Raw genomic sequence first — 16,938 nt, 5'->3', positions numbered from 1 at the left:
AACCTGTTTTGGCCTGAGCTCCACATTCACCCTTGGCCAATACTTGGGAATTGAACTGTACTAAACATACAGACTACACACCATAGACAGATCAGCTGAGGAAGCAGGTTATTGTCTTCTCCCCACTCTCCAGATCATTACTCTAATGGGCAGGGAAGAGACCATTTGCTTCCTTCTTGTAGTGCAGAGATGGGCAGAGAGGTTTAAAACTCACTGCCTGGTACCTCAAAAGGGGTGAAAATGGCTCTGCCCCATTTTTACTTGGCACAGGGTTTTTTTCACCAGAGGAGCTGTGCAACATTGGATTGAGGGGTTAGCAAGTCCCTGGGGAAGGCTTGGAAGGCTGGATCCAGCTCGAGGACAGGCAAATCACTGCAACTGATATAGCTGAATCAAGCGCAATAAAGTATATTTGGCAAACACATTTTTTTGCTCTATGCACCAGCACCCCATTGTGTTTGATCTGGAGTTCATTCTGTGTGTTTGCAGCCAGTCTAGAAACCTTGACAAGTAATTAAAAAAACAAACAACCAGCAGTAGTGTTAGTCACCAAACTGTTAACTTTGGAATTCAAAAGTGTCTTATGTAAGCTTACCTTATCAGTCTAGGAATTAGTTTTGTTGTTGTTGCAAAGTTACTTGAAACAAATCCTATATAAGTTTACAGTGTTTTCACTAGCCTTCTGTTTCACCTTTGTGCCATTCTGTTTTAAAAGTGGACTTTCTGTATAAGAACATGAAACAAGCCTGCCAAGGGCTCACCTAGTCCAGCATCATGTTTCCACAGTGGCCGACCAGATGCCTGTGAGAAGAGGGCCAGCTGGAGATGAGCACCACAGCACTCTGCCCACCAGCTGTGGTTCCCAGCAGTTCTGTCCATGATGCACATTGTACTCTTACTCTGTTCAGTTGTCATTCTCCATGCTCGCTGGGCATTCGACTCTGAAACCATTGTGAGTTGTTGCTAAATGCTAGTTTTCCTGGAGCTTAGATCAATAAAATATTATCCTTGTCTGTGCCTTTCCATGACTTAACCTTGTGTTTTGCCAAATGCAAGTGTTCTTTTGGATTCAGTGGCAATAAGAACATCAGTGGAGAGAACTTCAGTACTTTTATGAAGTAGCAGACTTCATGCATAATAAAAAGCAGTGAAACAGCCTGTAAGCAGAATAATGCAACATAAGCAAGATTAGACTTGCTCACTGGGGGCTGCAAACAAAGATGCCAATATGTAGCATCTATCCAGTCAGGGCCTACATCAAGACACGTTGGTCAGGCTCCATCAATCTGGGAGACTGATAGACTTCAGACTCGCAGTGGCTACATGCTGGCTGTCCTGATACCTAAATTCCTCCCACTTGTCAGGGAAGATGGGCCCATAGCCAGGGGCTAGCAGACTTAATTCTGCAGCTGTGCTACTGCTGTCATGCGCTCAGCCTCTAGCAGACCCATGAAGGGATCTTCCCACATCCTGCCAACACTTATCCCTGAAGCACAAATAATAAACCAATAACATAAAGCAATCCAAAAACACTTTAAAGGTAAAGGGACCCCTGACCATTAGGTCCAGTCGTGAGTGACTGGGGTTGCACCGCTCATCTCGCTTTATTGGCCGAGGGAGCCGGCGTACAGCTTCCGGGTCACGTGGCCAGCATGACTAAGCCGCTTCTGGCGAACCAGAGCAGCACACGGAAACGCCGTTTACCTTCCTGCCGGAGCGGTACCTATTTATCTACTTGCACTTGGACGTCCTTTCGAACTGCTAGGTTGGCAGAAGCAGGGACCAAGCAACGGGAGCTCACCCCGTTGCGGGGATTCGAACCACTGACCAGCAAGTCCTGGGCGCTGTGGTTTTAATGGCGTCCCATTAAAAACGGGGGTTTTATTGACACATCCTAAAAACACTTTAGGATGTGTGAATAAGCATGCCCAACCTATTTCATCAAAAGTTGTTCTGCAGTTGGAATGCCCTGCCCTTGCCTCATGAAGGCCATTAATATTTACTGTCAATGGCATATTCATGAGAAAACTTGTCACTTCCGCTTTAGTAAAAGCTCAGCTTGGCAGGTCTTATGAGTTTAAGTAAATTTCAGACTGTTCAGTAAGTTATTGTACAAGCGCAGGGTAGTGCTCATATTGTGTGTTTTGTATTGTTGCAGTTGGAGAATATTACAAACCATGTATATGTATTTATTGTCTGTAAAGTATAACGGGTTGCCAGATGATAATACTGCGACGGTGATTCTCTGATTGCCTTTGTCTTCTAGTGTGTACATGTTTTAACAGCTTTTGCTGACAAATTGAGCCACACTGTAGATCTTAGAGGTACAGTGGTACCTCGTGTTACGTACCGTCCCCCTTACGAATGCTGTGGGTTACATGCTCCGCTAACCCAGAAGTAGATGCCCCTTGTTGCGACCTTTGCCCTGGGATGCGAGTGGAAGTTGCGTGCTTGTGGCGCAGCAGCAGGAGGCACCATTAGAGAAAGCATGCCTCATGTTATGAGTGGTTTCCTGTTACGAACGGACCTCCAGAACAGATTAGGTAGTAACATGAGGTACCACTGCACCACTTTAAATGTAGCAGACAGTTGCTCTTTCTGTTCAGTTACATGCTGCACTTTTTTTCTGTACTGTATCAAGTACAACGGGGCTTCATATCTCCCTTTCATATTAAAAAGTTGAGTATTTACTCCAATGTTTTTCTGGTTCTTTCAGTATATACTTCATATATACGCACATACATCTGCAACAGCCAGGAGCAATAAGTAGAGCAACTGAGTGGGGTCGTTGCCTTTGTCCCTGCTACTTCCTTTCTGGGCTTCCTTTTGTTCCCTCCTTCCATGAAAGTGGGGCAATGAGTCAAATGTCACGGTGTTTAACAGGAACTGTTTTTGTTTCAAATTTATACCCCACCTTTCTTCCAACCAGAACTTTCCCCCTTGTTTTTCCTCATTGGGAAGATGTTTTAAATCATTGGGACATGGGTGGTGCTGTGGTCTAAACCACTGAACCTCTTGGGCTTGCTGATTGGAAAGTTGGTGGTTTGAATCTGCCTGAGGGGGTAAGCTCCCGTTGCTCTGTCCGGGCTTCTGCCAACCTAGCAGTTCAAAAGCATACCAGTGAGGTAGGTACTGCTCCGGCAGGAAGGTAAACGGCGTTTCTGTGTGCTGCTCTGGTTCGCCAGAAGCAGCTTAGTCCTGCTGGCCACATGATCTGGAAGCTGTTTGCGGACAAATGCCGGCTCCCTTGGCCTGAAAAGTGAGATGAGCTCCGCACCCCATAGTCACCTTTCACTGGACTTAACCGTCCAGGGGTCCCTTACCTTACCTTTACAATCATGTATTTTCACATAGGCAGATCCTAGAGTAACCCAGTCCACCCTTCCTATGTCACCTTTGTCTACAGTCTTCCGAACTGCAGGATATGTAGATTACCTGAACACCAGTGAAGATGTGAGGGTGAAAAGGTGTTTTTCACTAATTGTGTATGAATAGATAATATTAAAGGTATTCTTTCAATACAGTTGGTTTCAAGCTCCCCAGACTATCAAACAACAACATGCATTCTCCTAATGTTCAGGTATATAGAATCATAGAATCCTAGAGTTGGAAGAGACCCCAAGGGCCATCGAGTCCAACCCCCTGCCAAGCAGGAAACACCATCAGAGCACTCCTGACACATGGTTGTCAGCACAGAACAGGTTGTTCCTGAATAAATGCGTATTTAGTCAGGTAGGGACTTGCTCATAATCGGTGCTTGTGCACTTCTCACAACTGTGTTTCCAAAAGCATGAGATCATGTTAGTTATCCATAAACTACATTCTGACATATCACAGTGGTTGTGTGAATTGCCCCAAACCGTATTAAATGTTTTTCAGCATTTTGTGAATGTTCTTACCTTCATCTGTGCTCAGGGGCGCCGACTTATAAAAAATATTGGGGGGGCCCATACCGGGGTCCTGCCGCTGGTTCGCTCGGGTAGCCGGGAGAACGCAGTTCGAGGTGGCGGTGTTGGGGAGAGACCCTCGCTCAGGGCGCCACTAGACTTGGCGGCCGGCGGCCTATCTGGGGGGTTTTGGAGCGTATTTCGGCGGAGCGATTGGGGAGGAGGGGGCTTGTTGCCGGATTCTTCAGCTGGGCCGGAGATCCGCTGCTGGGGGGTCCCTGGGCCGAGTTGTGAGCACGGCCTGCTGAAGGGAGATCCAGCCGATTGCGCGACGGGGACGGCTGGGGCTCTCCGGCTAGGGCGCGCGGCTGGCTGGCTGGCGAGGGAGCAGGTGGGGAGGAGGCGGGGGTCCTCACTCTCTTAGGAAACGCACCCGCGCGCCCGATTGCCACGAAGTCCGAAGGGTGCGTGTGTGGAATTAAAAAGCAAAAACGAGATACGGGCAGGGCAGGCAAAGAGTTTTCTGCAAGAGGATGGAGGGCAGGTTGAAGAGAAAATCACTCAGGATGAGACAGTCAAATCAGCCATGATAAAATGGGCTCAGGATATTGGGTATAACATCATGTTTGAGGACTGGGAAAGGTTATGGACCACCGGAATGAAATTCACGGCATGTAATGCCTTGAAGGAAAATATTATGAAAATGATTTATAGGTGGTACATGACCCCAGTCAAGCTTGCAAAAATATATCACCTGTCTGATAATAAATGTTGGAAATGTAAGGAGGCTGAAGGGACATTCTTTCACCTCTGGTGGACTTGTCCAAAAGTGAAGGCCTTCTGGGAAATGATCTATAATGAGTTAAAAAAGGTATTTAAGTATACCTTTCCCAAGAAACCAGAGGCCTTCCTCTTGGGCATTGTTGGCCAGAAAGTGTTAAAGAAGGATAGAACTTTCTTTATGTATGCAACTACAGCAGCAAGAATACTTATCGCAAAATATTGGAAGACACAAGATTTGCCCACACTGGAAGAGTGGCAGACGCAATTGATGGACTACATGGAACTGGCTGAAATGACTGGCAGAATCTGAGATTTGGGAGAAGAAACAACGGAAGAGGACTGGAAAAAATTTAAGGACTATTTACAAAAACAATATAAGTTGTATGAATGTTAAAAATTTACATGATTCGGAAACTATAGCTTCAGCAATTAGATTTGGGAAACAGGAAATTATATTTTAAGTAAGAAAAGGTCAAAATCTAAGGTAATACTATGTTTAATTTAAGATATAAGTAACTGATGAAAAGTATGTTAAATTTAGAGGTATAGTATTTGAAAAGTACAAAATAAGGTACGAAACAAGGTAATAATTTGCTGATATCTTTATTATAAAGAATGCAGGGTAAGGGAGATGCGAGGAAGTCCAGTTAGTTATATAAAAAATGTGTTGAATGGTTGGTTTTCTTTTCTCCTTTTTCTTCTTTTCTTTTTCTTGTTCTTTTACTTTTTTCTTCAGTGTATGTTTCTAACTTTGTATTTGAAACCTTAATAAAATATTTATAAAAAAAGAAGAAGAGAAAATCCTTTCGCTTTTCTGGGGCTCAGGGAAGTCTCAGAGCCGGAGGTTGGGGAAGGGGCCCCCTTTGCTCTGCCCTCTTCTCCCGTCTTAGATTTGCATGGGGGTCCCCGCCCGAGCTTGCCTGGCCACCGGGCCACACAAGGGCCGCGCTCTACGCGGCACACCTTGCTAGCCGCGCAGCTGTCCTCCGCGGCTGCGGAGCGGCCCTGCGCCGGTGCCCAGCCCCTCTGGGCGCCCGCTGCGCTGCCAATGACAAGCGGGCGACGTCGCGGGCGGGGAAGGCGTCGCTTTCTTTCCCGATCCTGCATCCTCCCAGTCTTCCAGCCCTTTTTTGGGTTGGAAGCTCGTCTCGTTCGCCCTTCTCCTTTCTTCACCCTGCGCGCAATTTTCCTCCCTCGTCTCCCTCCCCATTTCTCCTGCCTTCCTGACTGACTGGCGGGCTCTGGCTCGGGCTCGGGCTCGGGCTCTGGCTCTGGCTCAGGCTCGGGCTCCGGGTCGGGCTCAGGCTCAGGCTCGGGCTCGGGCTCGGGCAGCCACAGCGTCGGCGGTGTTGGCGATCGGCGGCGCGGGGGGATGGCCCTCCCGGGGGAGCCGGCGCTGCTCAATGGGGTTGCCAAGGAGACAGGCCGGCCGCCCTCCTCCCCCGGCCCGGCGCCCCCCGCCGCGCCGGTGCCCGTTATCAAGCTGGTGCGCGCCGGGCGCCCTATAAAAGCCGCGGACGCGCCCACCGCCGCCCGAGATTATTGGGGGGGCTGAGCCCCCCCAAACGAATTTTTGAGGGGGCTCGGGCCCCCTCAAGCCCCATGGAGTCGGCGCCTATGTCTGTGCTGATAAAGCCCATGCTGTCAATTCCACCCATTCACTCCTTGGGGCAGTCTAGCCTCAGCCAGAGGGAACGGCGTTAGGATTCTGCACTTCAGCCCCCCTCTCTCCGGAACAGCTCGAGAGCTCCTTCCGCTCTTGAGCAATGGCGCTGCCCGCCTCCCTGGCGCTGGGGGCGGGCGGGTGGGCAGCGCCCTTTATTCCCGGCGCGTCTCCCGCCCTCGGAGGGGGGCTGCTCCCACGCGGGAGCCTTTCTGAGGAGAGCCCAGAAACCCCGGCGCCTTTCCACATCGTGGAGCTGAAAGGTTTCAGGTCTGAATAGTGAGGTTTGTGAAACAGGAAAGAAAAAAGGCGCCCTTAAAAAATTTTCGAGCACGACCCGGAAAACTCACCTGAAAAATAGGTAACCTCTTGTCTCAGTCGGGCAGGATTTCATTGAATACATTAAAAAAGAAAAATTACACTTGCCTCTTCTGCAAGCCTCTCAGTTTGGGCTAAGTAGCATCGATTTGGTTGGGGGAAATTCCTGGTGTTAAAAAGAGCCATTGATTCTTGGTCCTCCTTGTGCCTTTGAGGGCTCAGTTCTGGACTTGGGTTTCTGCGCATCTTTCAAGCCGTGGGCGCCACTTCCGGGTCTCTCCTTTTCTATGACGGTGCTCTCCTCTGACCCCTCCTCTGTGTCTTATCACAAATATCCAGATAACCAGCTTTATCGTTTTTTCTTATGAATGTAACATCTCATGCCAGCCTTGGTTTGGTTTGGTTTTTATGTGTTTTATCTCATGAAATTTCATTTTGTTATTTGGATTCTATGGATAAAATCCATGGACGTAGCTAAGGGAGGGCAGCTTTCCCCTACAATCAAGTAAATCAATAAAAATATTTAACTAACTGAGGTTCTGGCTCCCCAACATGAAGCCTGTCCCCCACAATAGAAATCTTGATAACATTCCCCATGATAACATTTAATAAAAATACTTAAAAAAAATAAAAAATCAGATTGCGGTGGGGGACTTCAATATATGCCCAGAGGCAGCTTATTATGAGGAAATGCTGTGGCATAAACTGTTTCAGTAAACTCTCAATTGCTGAAAACACAATTTAGGTTGTCACTTCTACTGCCTTCTAAACTGAAAGAAACTGCATTTACGACAAACTGTTTTGTAACTCATGGCTGGCTATTTTTCTTTCCTACTCCTTGAGAGCCAGTGTGGCATAATGGTTAGAATGCTTGCTGTGACTATGAGGCGAGGGTTCGAATCTCCACTCAGCCATGAAGCTTCCTGGATACACTTGGGCCAATCATGTCAAATGCACGTCAGATTTGCAGAAGTCTAGTGACCAAGACAAGAAATAGTCCTGCTCCATTCTGCCATGGTCAGACCACACCTGAAATACTGTGTCCAATTCTGGGCACCAATTTAAGGAGGATGTTGACAAACTAGAAGGTGTGCAGAGGAGGGCAACCAAGATGATCCAAGGTCTGGAAACCAAGTTATGAGGAATGGTCAAGGGAGTTGGATATGTTTAGCCTGCTAAGTTCTTTCTTGACTTAAGCATTTATTCATTTACTAAGCCTTAGTACATCAAAATCTTGAGGGAGAATTTCCTGAAGAAAGAAATTAAATATTGTAGCTTAAGCCAAGAAGAAATGTAACATATACAGTGGTGCCTCGCAAGACGAAATTAATTCGTTCCGCAAGTTTTTTCTTCTTGTGAGTTTTTCGTCTTGCGAAGCACGGTTTCCCATAGGAATGCATTGAAAATCAATTAATGCGTTCCTAGGGAAACCGCCTTCAGACCAGGTCCGGGGACAGTCTGTCCCCCGACCTCTTCTGAAGGCTGGGGGGGGGGAACAAGGGCTTTTCTTCCCACTGCCAGCCTTCAGAAGGCTGTTCTGAAGGCTGGCGGTGGGAAGAAAAGCCCTTCTTCCCACCTCCCGCCCCGCAAGCTCCGGGGACAGGAGGGCTTTGCTGCCGACCGCCAGCATTTTAAAAGCCCCTGCTGTCCCGGGGCGATTTTAAAATGCTGGCGGGCGGGAGCGAAGCCTCCACTGTCCCGGGGAGATTTTAAAATGCTGGGGGTCGGCAGCGAACGCTTCGCTCCCGCCCGCCAGCATTTTAAGATCGCCCGGGACAGCAGAGAAGTCTCCGCTGTCCCGGGAAGGCAGGCGGGGGGGGAAGCAAAGACTTTTGCCCCCCGCCGGCCTTCAGAAGAGGTCCAGGACCTCTTCTGAAGGCCGGCTGTGGGCGAAAGTCTTTGCTCCCGACCGCCAGCAATTTAAAACAGGTCCCCGGAGATTTCCCTATGGGCTTTCGTCTTGCGAAGCAAGTCCATAGGGAAATTTGTCTTGCGAAGCGCCTCCAAAACAGAAAACCCTTTCGTCTTGCGGGTTTTCCGTCTTGCGAGGCATTCGTCTTGCGGGGTACCACTGTAGACTTGAATGTTTATAAATATATCAAAACTGTGAGAGAGAATTTACTGAAGAAGCCCGAGACTCTTCATGGGCGTAACAGGTGACAAACGCCGGCACCCTGTCTAATTATTGTGCGTAACATCACCAACAGTTCGTTTGATCAAACTTATCTTCGTTGATATCTAACCCTTGAGCGCAACATTGCTGACACTTCGTTTGATCAAACTTACTTTTGTTTATATCTACAGGAGCCTGGCTAAAGGACCTTTAAAGACTGAATCTTCCTTTTGGACACAATTTGAATGAGTTTTCTGTTTGTGGCTTCTGTAGTAGATCTTGTACATTGTTCTCTCAAGTTTTGGATTATTAATATAAGTTTTAGAACATAGAATGGTTTGGTAGTGTTTTGTGTGCTGCTTATACTGGTCTACTACCAACTTTGAGAAGGAGCGGAGAGGGCTCTAGGACCCTGCCAGAGCCCTCATACCTGCTTCCCAAAGCCTGGTGTCTCCCCTACCTGGCTTTGGGAAGGTGGCTTTGGGCTGGAGAGGGTGTCAGATTTTGGCCTCACACAGGACTCAATATTACCCAGGTCCACCCCGATGACTGCCATGTGTCTTCCCCAGCCAGTGGACTGGGAAGGGTGGCACCTGGCAGCAGACCGGCTTCCCAGTGCCCTGATCCTGCCCACCTGCCTTGCTCACCTGGACTATGGCTGTTATCAAGGAGACAGAGCAGTGGCCTATTTTCACCTAATCTTGTCACGGTGAGTTTTTGCTCCTGGACTCTCACTTCTGTGCATTGCACGTCAACACATTCTCCAGCATTCCTAAAATTATAGAATCACAGGGACCTCATGGGTCATCTGCGCTGACCCCCTGCAAGGCAGGAATCTCAACTAAAGCAACCCAGAGCTATAAAATAACCTTTCGTACAATCTTTATCTAGGGCGTGTTTACTGAGATTGCTGGATTGTTGAGCTCAAAGGTTAAAAGTTGCCTGACTGCTTTACCCTTTGCTATTGCAAATGCAACCAGCACAACTTCCACATCCCAGAGATCTTTCCCCATTGTCATGTGAAGAAGAATCGTAAATGGAAGCATTTGGGAAGCCTGCCAAGCCATGTGATGTTATTTCTCAACACTGTAGACCTTGTTTCTCAGTTACTGTTTTTGGCCATGGAATAAGACTGCTAAATATTTTCAAACCCATGTCTTTCCTGCCAGGATTTGCTTCCCTCCGTCCAATTGGAGCAAACAGCTGGGAGGGACTGTTGCTCAATGACACCCTTTAAAAGCTCTCTTCTCTCCACCCTGAAGAATTTCAGAGTGGAAGAGGCGGACTAGGCAGTACGGTGAATCCTTGTGCTATTGCCTCATCACATCTGCAGTCTTCACAGGTCTGTTGTATAGCTTTCAGTCTGCAAATATTAAGTTGTTGTCAGGTATACCAGTTACAGTTGTTTAGAGCAGGTGAATGTCATATTTCTAGTCATCAGAAGGTATCAGGGTCTTTGTAAAGGACAGACTTGAAGGATAAAATGGCATATGAAATGTTGAAAGGGATCTGGACGAGTTTAACAGAGCACACCTGCTGGTTTCACCGGAGTAAAAGCACAGGAACTTACGAAGCAGCAAAAACAACTAAAATAGCTTACTTTCAAAAATGAATGTGAGGAATGGAGAAGACCAAATCACTAAGGAATTAGTGTCAGGATATCCTCTTTAATAAGTTTCCTAAGTGTAATATCCCGTTATGAAATCACTGGTTTTTTATTGAAAGGAATAACTGAGTATTGCTTTTACCCAGGCATAGGCAAACTCAGCCCTCAGATGTTTTGGGACTACAATTCCCATAATCACTGGCCACTGGTCCTGTTAGCCAGGGATGATCGGAGTTGTAGTCCCAAAACATCTTGGAGGGACGAGTCTGCCTGTGCCTGCTTTTACCTATATTACAATTTCTAGAGGAGTGCATAGAATGTTCTACAATCCTCATACTAATCTTGTGAGGTAGGTTATTAAAATTTTGCTAATAAAAAAGGGAGGATGAGAAAGTATAGTTTCTTCCCCGTCACTTAGTGGCAGAGGTGGTTTGTAAACCCACTGAATCCATCCCTCTTAGTTGTAGAGAGTCTCTCTCTAGACCGTTCCATGATTTGCTTCTCTTGAAGAAAATATGGCCTGGACGTTAACCAAACCATCTGCATAGAGACAAGGCATGCAAAGGTCTGGCTGGAATCCATACTGCAGCATGGATAATACAGCGTGGGGCTGAAAGATAACAGCTTGTCAAAGCCATGGCGGTTGAGCTCACAGTGGAGGGTGAGATTTGAGCTGGGGCTTCTGGCTCATAGTTGAAGAAGCTCCGTTGTTATGAATATCAGGACACAGGTGTAACTTTTCATTTACCAAAAGTGAGGTACCTTGGTTGAGGGCTCCTGTTCCAGGCAGCACCTGAGGTGATGCATGGAAGCTGGCCATAATAAAAAAAGAACATGTCTGAAGGCCCACTTGCTATAACTTTACATGTTTATGGACCTAGTCAGTTCTGAGACCTGGTGAATTATGGCAAAAAGCCATAGTCTGACAGAGGCATCATTTATGCTAATCATAGAATCAGAATTGTGGTCAGAAGGGACCCCAGGGTCATCTAGTCCAACCCCCTGCAATGCAGGAATCTCAGCTGAAGCATCCCTGACAGATGGTCATCCAACCTCTGCTTAAAAACCTCCTAGGCATGGGTGGTGGAAAGGGGAAAGTTGCCACCCAGAACTGTTAACAAGGGTCACCATAAACGTCCAGAGCTATGAGAAAAGGTCCTCCTGCTTCTTCACTTCTAGACCTACTTTCCAGAATATGGAGTAACACTGTGGGACATTTATTGGATCTGGGAGAACAGGGTAAAAGCCACGGCTTGGCCCTCAAGTGAGGCCTTTGGCCAGTCATTGTCTCTCAGCCTCACCTACCTCACAGGGTGAGGATAACATGGGAAATGGGAAACCAGGAGGGCCACCTTGAGCACTTTGGAGGAAAGGTGGGCTATAAGGAGAAAGGAGTCATAGAATCATAGAATTGTAACGTGGGAGGGGATCCCAAGCAGCTCAGCTGGTCCAACCCTCTGTGATGCAGGCATCTCAACTCCAGCATCCCTGACAGATGGCCATCCAACCTCTGCATAAAAACCTCTAAGGAAGGAGAGCCCACAACCTCTCAAGGGAGACTGTCCCACTGCCAAACAGCTCTTACTGTCAAAAAGTTTTTTCAGATGTTTAGTTGGAATCTCCTACTTGTCATTTGAAGCCATTGCCTTGAGTCCTCCCCTCCAGAGCAGGAGAAAAAAAAGCTTGCTCCCCCTTCCATGTGACAGCCCTTAAGATATTTGAAAATGACTATCATATCTCCTGTCAGTCTCTATCATCTTGGTTGCCCCCCTCTGCACATGTTTCAGCTTGTCACCATCCTTCTTAGATTGTGGTGCCCAGAATTGGACAGAGTATTCCAGGTGTGGTCTGACCAAGGCAGAATCGAGTGGTACTATTACTTCCCTTGATCTGGATACTAGACATCTGTTGATGCAGCCTAGAATAGTGTTAGCCTTTTTTGCTGCTGCATCACACTGTGGACCCATGTGGAGCTTGTGGTCCACCCTAAACCCTTTTCACATGAACTGCTAGTAAGCCAGGTGTCTCCCATGTTATATTTGTGCATCTGGTTCTTTCTGCCTAAGTGTAGAACCTGACATTTCTCCCTATTGACATTCATCTTGTTAGCTTGCACCCAGTTCTCCAATCTGTTAAGGTCATTTTGAATTCCAATTCTGTTTTCTGCAGCATTAGCTACTCCTCCCAGTTTGGTGCCATCTGCAAATTTGAGGAGCATTCCCACAATTCCTTCATCCAAGTCACTTATAAAGACATTGAACAACAATGAGCCCAAGACAGAACCCTGTGACACCCCACTTGTCAGTTTTTCCCAGGATGATGAGGAATCTTTAATGAGTACTAACAATTTCCCTCTTAAACACACGTTTTACCTTTTGAAACATGGTAAAAATATGGCTGCTGAAAGACCTTTCTGATGGGGAAAGTCAGCAAGAGAAAATGACATCAATGACTACCTTTGGTATCTTGCCTGCAGGGGGATTTTGTGGCTTCCTGGTGCAGAAATCGTTGCTGGTTTGAACTAGAAGAGAAATAAAGTAAAGTTTATCTTCACTGAGGGAAGAGTTCAGAGATCATGGATGTATTTATTTTGTGGACGTGCTGGTCAGACCTGCCTGGTTGAAATAATTATCTCTCGAAGTTCCATGGGGAAGGTTCAGAGATCCAGGTGACAAGTCAGTTAGTGCCTGAAATGGATATTCATCACTGTTTAGTGCTGTCGGCATACTTTGCCTGTCATGAACGTGTCAGGAATGTGTTGGGCAACAACAAATGGGATTAAATCATAGAATCATAGAGTTGGAATAGACCACAAGGGCCATTGAGTCCAACCCCCTGCCAAGCAGGAAACACCATCAGAGCACTCCTGACATATGGTTGTCAAGCCTCTGCTTAAAGACCTCCAAAGAAGGGGAGACTCCACCACACTCCTTGGCAGCAAATTCCACTGTCGAACAGCTCTTACTGTCAGGAAGTTCTTCCTAATGTTTAGGTGGAATCTTCTTTCTTGTAGTTTGGATCCATTGCTCCGTGTCCGCTTCTCTGGAGCAGCAGAAAACAACCTTTCTCCCTCCTCTATGTGACATCCTTTTATATATTTGAACATGGCTATCATATCACCCCTTAACCTCCTCTTCTCCAGGCTAAACATGCCCAGCTCCCTTAGCCGTTCCTCATAAGGCATCGTTTCCAGGCCTTTGACCATTTTGGTTGCCCTCCTCTGGACACGTTCCAGTTTGTCAGTGTCCTTCTTGAACTGTGGTGCCCAGAACTGGACACAGTACTCCCGGTGAGGTCTGACCAGAGCAGAATACAGTGGCACTATTACTTCCCTTGATCTAGATGCTATACTCCTATTGATGCAGCCCAGAATTGCATTGGCTTTTTTAGCTGCCGCGTCACACTGTTGGCTCATGTCAAGTTTGTCCTCAACCAAGACTCCTAGATCCTTTTCACATGTACTGTTCTCAAGCCAGGTGTCACCCATCTTGTATTTGTGCCTCTCATTTTTTTTGCCCAAGTGCAATACTTTACATTTCTCCCTGTTAAAGTTCATCTTGTTTGTTTTGGCCCAGTTCTCTAATCTGTCAAGGTCGTTTTGAAGTGTGATCCTGTCCTCTGGGGTGTTAGCCACCCCTCCCAGTTTGGTGTTGTCAGGGGCTGCCTCAGGTCTCAGCTCACAAAAGACCAACGCCAAGCTCTTCTTATATACAAGGATGTTTATTGCAGTTCATTATTGGTTCCACAACCGAGGCGTGCAGCCCCGCCCCGCGTCTTTTAGCCTAGACGTTTGAAGTCCCCTCTGAGTCGGTCCCGCCTCTACACCAGCTTAAGAGGCTTGTGCTAGACCACCTCTTCCTGTCCTTTCTTTTCCGCAGGGTCTTCCTGCCCCCCTGGGTTCCTTCCCTCCTGCTCTCCCCTGACGCGGATCCCTCATATGCCTGCTCCCCCCTCCTTCGTGCTTTGGGGCCAGGCTCCTCCTCCGGGCTCTCTGCATTTCCGCGCGCCTCCACATTTGAACTTGGCGCGTGTTCGCTACCCCTGACCTTCCTTTTGACAGCTACACTACTCCCTGTACTACTCTCCGCCCCTTCCGGCAGGACGTCCTGCCCCGATCTCCTTCCCCTGTCTCCTTCCTGCTCTGCTCCGTGTGTCACACTGGGAACTCCACCCTTCTCACTCCGTTCCTCCTGGGAAGCCGACCCCGATCTCCCACTCCCACTCGGGGTTTCCCTGCTGCTTCCCTGCTCCTGGCAAGTCCCCCCTGTGACCCCCCTTGGCTTGACCAGGGGCGCCCCCTTCTGGGAATCCTCCGATTCACTTGAGAGACTCATGGAAGACCTCAAGTCATTGTCATCCTCTTCCTCACTGTCCTGGGTTTCTTCCCCATCGCTCTCCGTCTCCCCCCTCACCTGTGCCTCTGTCCCTGAACCCCTGACAGGTGTCATCTGCAAATTTGATCAGGATGCCCTTGAGTCCATCATCCAAGTCGTTGATAAAGATGTTGAATAAGACCGGGCCCAAGACAGAACCCTGTGGCACCCCACTAGTCACTCTTCTCCAGGATGAAGAGGAACCATTGATGAGCACCCTTTGGGTTCGGTCAGTCAGCCAGTTACAAATCCACTGAGTGGTAGCATAGTCAAGACCACATTTTACCAGCTTCTTTACAAGAATATCATGGGGCACCTTGTCGAATGCCTTGCTGAAATCAAGGTAGGCTACACCCACTGCGTTCCCTTCATCTACCAGGCTTGTAATTTTGTCAAAAAACGAGATCAGGTTAGTCTGACATGACTTATTTTTCAGAAATCCATGCTGACTATTGGTGATCACAGCATTCCTTTCTAGGTGCTCACAGACTGTTTGCTTAATGATCTGCTCCAGAATCTTCCCTGGTATTGATGTCTGACTGACTGGGCGATAATTATTTGGGTCCTCTCTTTCCCCCTTTTTGAAAATAGGGACAACATTTGCCCTCCTCCAGTCTGCCGGGACCTCGCCTGTTCTCCAGGAATTCTCAAAGATGACTGCCAGTGGTTCTGAGATCACATCTGCCAGTTCTTTTAATACTCTTGGATGCAGTTCATCTGGCCCTGGAGACTTGAATACATCTAAACTAGCCAAGTATTCTTGTACTATCTCCTTAGTTATTCTGGGCTGTGTTTCCTCTGCTGAATCATTTGTTCCAAATTCTTCAGGTCGGGCATTGTTTTCTTTATCGGAGAAGACTGAGGCAAAGAAGGCATTGAGGAGTTCAGCCCTTTCTGTGTCCCCTGTTTGCATTTCACCATCTTCTCCTCTGAGTGACCCCACTGTTTCTTTGTTCTTCCTTTTGCTACGGACATACCCATAAAAGCCTTTTTTGTTGCTTTTAACCTCTCTAGCAACATATGGTTGTCAAGCCTCTGCTTAAAGACCTCCAAAGAAGGGGAGACTCCACCACACTCCTTGGCAGCAAATTCCACTGTCGAACAGCTCTTACTGTCAGGAAGTTCTTCCTAATGTTTAGGTGGAATCTTCTTCTTCTGTGCTTTAGCTTTTCTGACTTTGTGTCTACATGTGCTGGCTATTTGTTTGAATTCCTCTTTGGTGGTTTCCCCCCTTTTCCATTTTTTGTACACATCCTTTTTTAATCTTAACTCAGTTAAAAGTTCTTTAGATAGCCACCCTGGCTTCTTTAGGCACCTTCCATGTTTCCGTCTCATTGGTATTGCCTGACGTTGTGCTTTTACTATCTCCCTCTTAACAAACTCCCAGCCACCATGAACTCCCTTTCCTTTTAGTATTACTGTCCATGGGATCTCACCCAGCACTTCCCTAAGTTTTATGAAATCGGCTTTCTTAAAGTCAAGAAATTGAGTCCTAGTATGCTTGGCTGCTCCTTTCCGCTGTATAGTAAACTTCAGAAGAGCATGATCACTCGCGCCTAATGATCCTTCCACTTCTACCCCACTAACCAGGTCATCAACATTGGTTAGGACCAGATCTAAAATGGCTGTTCCTCTTGTTGCTTCTCCCACTTTCCGGACAACGAAGTTGTCTGCAAGGCCAGTGAGGAATCTGTTTGACCTTATGCTCTTGGCTGAGTTTGACATCCAACAAATATTCGGGTAACTGAAGTCCCCCATTACTACTATCTCCCTTCCTTTTGCATGCTTGGCCATCTGTTCCAGGAAGGCATCATCTATGTCCTCCGTTTGGCTTGGGGATCTATAGTAAACTCCCACGAGGTCCCTGTTATTCTTCTCTCCCTTAATTTTGACCCAAATGCTCTCACTTTGGCTTTGAGGTTCTAAATCTTGGATCTCTTCACAGGTGTACACATCCCTGACATATAACGCCACTCCTCCTCCTTTCTTGTCTGGTCTGTTTCTCTGAAATAGATTGTATCCCTCCATTATTACATTCCAATCGTGGGACTTATCCCACCAGGTTTCAGTGATACCTATTATGTCATATTTAGTTTGCTGTACCAAGAGCTCAAGCTCATCTTGTTTATTTCCCATGCTTTGCGCATTAGTGTAGAGACATTGAAGTCCATTAATCATTCCCCCGTGTCTCTTAT

At 47.3% G+C, this 16,938-nt stretch overlaps 1 protein-coding gene across 4 annotated transcripts in view; it reads left to right on the top strand.

Moving 5' to 3' along the window:
- Positions 1–6,528: 6,528 nt before the first annotated feature.
- LOC308586590 (flavin-containing monooxygenase 5-like) overlaps positions 6,529–16,938 on the top strand; it is a 28,875-nt gene continuing 18,465 nt past the window's right edge. Inside the window, exons 1-3 of one of the 4 annotated variants that reach the window (XM_081193308.1) lie at positions 6,540–6,694; positions 9,334–9,473; positions 9,934–10,106. The gene's annotated coding sequence lies outside the window, so the exon portion shown is untranslated. Of the gene's footprint in view, positions 6,695–9,333; positions 9,474–9,933; positions 10,107–16,938 lie in introns of all 4 variants that reach the window. The other 3 variants (XM_081193310.1, XM_081193311.1, XM_081193309.1) reach the window with 3 other exon arrangements.

The sequence above is a fragment of the Podarcis bocagei genome, assembly GCF_964188305.1.
Source record: "Podarcis bocagei genome assembly, chromosome: 5".
Classification (NCBI taxonomy): Eukaryota; Metazoa; Chordata; class Lepidosauria; order Squamata; family Lacertidae; genus Podarcis; species Podarcis bocagei.
Note: the sequence above shows the minus strand (reverse complement) of the source record. Positions and strands in the feature narration are given on the sequence as shown.